This window comes from Octopus bimaculoides, chromosome 13, assembly GCF_046866305.1.
Source record: "Octopus bimaculoides isolate indiv1 chromosome 13, ASM4686630v1, whole genome shotgun sequence".
NCBI classification, from domain to species: domain Eukaryota; kingdom Metazoa; phylum Mollusca; class Cephalopoda; order Octopoda; family Octopodidae; genus Octopus; species Octopus bimaculoides.
Genome location: NC_142940.1, coordinates 407211 through 411427, shown reverse-complemented (window position 1 = coordinate 411427; position 4217 = coordinate 407211). Strand labels below are relative to the sequence as shown.

The following is a 4217-nucleotide window of genomic DNA, read 5'->3' as shown; positions in this document are numbered from 1 at the left end:
AAGCAGTAAGTGTATATAAAAAAGTAGCGAGTGTATATAAAAAGAAGTGAGTATATATAAAAAGTAGAGTGTTTATATGAAATGCAGTGAGTGCATATAAAGAGCAGTGAGGGTATATAATAAAAGTAGTGAGTGTATATATGTAGTGCCCGAGTGTATATGAGAAGCAGTGTTTCGTTGGTTATTTGCAGTTGAGTGTGGTATCTGGGTCAACCATCAGCTGTTTCTTCCACTCAAATCTAGATCAACGACTTCCCACTACCCAATAACAAACAATTCACCACTGAAGCAGTAGATTACTATTATTATTATTATTATTATTACTACTACTACTGTTGTTGCTGTTATCTTAATTATATATACATGTCTATGTACGTTCCTGTATACATATACACGCCATTTATCAGACACGCACAGACACAGACCTTATTCAAGTCTTGTCAAGACGGAGTTTAACCATTTGCTTGCCGGAGATGTTATGTAACTTCGCTCATGTCTTTATTACTCTCAGCATTCGAGTTGGATTTGATTAATTCTTCTTAATTGCCAGCTGTTGGTTGTGAATTATTAAATCTCACCGAATTCATTAATTAAAACCGTCCTTTTCACTGTTGATTACAGGTTGGTTTCAAATCTTTTATTGTAAAATTCACAAAATCTTATTAACGCCTTTTATTGACGATTCTTGTTATTATTATTAAATATATCATCATCATCATCATCATCATCATCATGGTTATTCTTGTTGCTGTTGTTGATGATGATGATGATGATGTAGGGGTGACAAAAGTAGAGAAGTTGTTGACAGAATGATGGTCTCTAATGGAAGAACCTAGATTTTCGTTTCACCATTCAGTAAAAGAAAAACAGAGCTGCCCCACCCCGCCAAACCTTAGTAGAAAACAACTTCAATCCCTTATTAAGGAGCAGGGACCACTACGTGGTAATTTGATCCGCTAGACATAGCAGTCAAATGTCCCTCAAATCTCAACCGACCCTCATAGAAAAGGACGCGTTGAGTCTAATGTGGTCCAAGGTTGCCAGGAAGAAGGACGGGGTGGTCATAACTGGAATGTTTTTGATCATAGGTCTGCTCGATCGAAACTGACCTGGGGCTAAACAACTTAGTATATATATATTTTTGGTTCCTGACATTTTTCTTTTCTCTCCAACTTTCTCTTAATTCTCTTATTCTAGATGGAACTTCCAGTAGACATAGAATCACGAGCTGTTGATTATCCCTGACATTAAATTAATGGTTTATTCCTCGACTGACATATATATATATTTATTTTTCTGCGTTGATACCATATTTTCTTATTATTAATCTTCCATATCATTCCTTTCTCTCTTCCTTCAATGTTTGCTAAATATTATTCACAGTTTCTACCGTCATTATTCGAAGTTTCGTGTTATATGCCAACCTGATACTTTGTATTACAAACCTCACTTTCCAACGAGAAATTACAACTCCACAATGAGTATTGAGTCCTTCCTCCCACTATCCTTTGTAAAGTCAAACCATACATACCATACACACACATATACATACATACATACATACATACATACATACACACACACACACATATATATATATATATATATATATATATATATATATATATATATATATATATATACACGCACACGCACATACATACAGTCTTGTTTGTGTGTTTGACAAGATTCGCCAGGGTGTATACAAATATAAACCAACGTAAAAGATGGATTGTGTCAGATATCAATCAGACTTTGCTCCTCAGATTGGTTCCTTTTAACTGCTTTCACCTGTAAATGTCGCTGTTAACTGGACATTAAATTAATCAAATTCTGGTGAATTTTAATCCCAAATTTCTTCTCCAAACCTAAGCACTTACACTTACAGCTGTTATTTGGCCTTCACCTTTCCATCAGAATTCGATCTCTCCAATTAAACCTGCTAAAATATCCTTTAGATTTAACCTAATACCTTCGTTAATTTCATGCAATCAGCCAACCCGACCCCGGAACATCTCAGTTCTACCTGTAGGGATTGTCTTTTATATAATGAAACTAGAGTCGTGGTATTTTAGAAACAATGTAACAATGGAGTTGACAGACCCAACAAGAAATCTTGCAAACCAGATACAAAAACGAACCAAGAAGAAATGTGTTCGAAAATGTAATCGTTGAAGTAATTAGTTAATTAGAATTGGTTCATTTTGGTTTTATTGAGCAGATATCAGTATTGTGGTATTTCATGGGGACATCTAAGATTGTCTTTACTCCCTTAATTATCAATCTAAAATAACATCTAAAAAGACCTCTGAAACATGCAGCTCCCTTACATATATACGCATATAAATACATCTATACATTATATATACATGCATTATATACTACATATGTATATATAATACACACACACATAAAAAAAAATACGCACACATTCATATATATATATATATATATATATATATATATATATATATATATATATATATATATATATACTGAGGGTGATAAATTGAATATTAATTTAATTAAGATCAATTAACAGTGGCCTAGCATATAACAAATTTGAAAATTCAGAAAAATTGTATTACATGGGTATAAGAAGGGATGACCACTAAGTGGACATCCAATATGCTAGAAAGAGATCATCAACGACCCAACCACAAAGAAAATAATGTTCTCTAGAAAGAATTCAGCAAACACCAGGACTCAATATGTTCTGGTGTTTGCTGAATTTTTTCTAGAGAACATTATTTTCGTTGATGACCTCTTTCTAGCATATTGGATGTCCACTTAGTGGTCATCCCTTCTTATACGCACATATATATATATATAAGTCCGTACATTCTCTCTCTATGTATGTATGCATATATACATGTATACATGAATGTGTGTGTGCATATATATATATATATATATATATATATATATATAAACACGCGTGTATGTGTGATTGTTTTTAACAAATAATTATAAAATCGATTCATTAAAAATTATTGATGTTAAAAAAAAAACTCCAATAGATTTAAATGATGAAGGAATTCAATTGTTAATGATTTCTGTAGTAATAATAGTTTTTTGCTGCTGCTCTGTGGAAATGGTGGCAGCTTTTTCACCGACTTTTTTTTTCTCTCTCTCTTAGAGTGAACCTGATACTTGCTATTCGCAGACAACACAAACTGCACGACATTCACATCTCTCTCTCTCTCTATATATATATATATATATAGTGTGTATATCCACCTATTGTATATACATCTACACATTATTACTGTCACGTAGTAATTTTTATTTCCCTAAATCACAAATATTTGGTCGAATTACCAACAAATCTTCTCAAGACAATAATCTTTCACGTTTTTTTTTTCCACATTCCTCTTTTGTTTCGTTGTTCTTATAAAAAATGTCAGGAACTAATGTTTAATCATTTTGGTTCTCATCGAATCATTCCGATTCCTGAGTCAAAGAATTGTTGGTGCCAGAAATTCAATAAATGGTCGCCACCCAAACAACTCGGAATCAAAACAAGAGAAACTCAAAAACCAAAATGAAAACAAGGATCCACACTAATTTATTTATAATCCATTAAACAATATTTTCGCAATTAAAACAGCCCCTAACCTGTTTTGTTTAATTTTTTTTCAGTTAATCGTAAAAAAAGCTTTTTTTTATTTTTAAATGGTTTACTTTTGAAAATATATTTTGTGTAATTAAGAGTTTAGGTTCGATTGGTAAACACCAAATATCGATTAATGATTATCAATCAATAGTGATCGTTACCACAATTTGTTTTACCGTTTTATTTCCCATACTGTTTAGCCTCAAATCAACCCACATAGAACAGACCAAAGTTCAAAGACGCTCCAGCCGTGACCATCTCACCTTTTTACATATCAGAGACTACACCGTCCAACCTATGATTTGAGGGACGATTGGCTGCTATTGCTGGCTCGTCATTTCATTTTGGTTCTGTATCTATGTCTGATATTGTTATTCCATTCATGACTGCCCTGTCTGTCTTTGGATATCTAGGAATATATTATTATCCAATATAGACTTCCATTCTTTTTAAATATGGTATGAAATCTTCTGTTGCAATTTCATTCGCGTTTTGTAGACATTATAGATATGTGACTAGGATTTCATTTCATCAATTCCCGGAAGCATGACATGCGAAATTAACTCGGTGCCGTTCGAAATCAGAACTTAAAGGGCCTAAC

The 4217-nt window shown here is 32.8% G+C and overlaps 1 protein-coding gene across 4 annotated transcripts in view; it reads left to right on the top strand.

Moving 5' to 3' along the window:
• The first annotated feature begins 415 nt into the window (after positions 1–415).
• Positions 416–4217, top strand: part of LOC106871438 (E3 ubiquitin-protein ligase MARCHF4) — a 59355-nt gene continuing 55553 nt past the window's right edge. For all 4 annotated transcript variants that reach the window (XM_089361336.1, XM_052972284.2, XM_014917895.3 and 1 more), the window contains exon 1: positions 416–621. The gene's annotated coding sequence lies outside the window, so the exon portion shown is untranslated. The remainder of the gene's footprint in view (positions 622–4217) is intronic.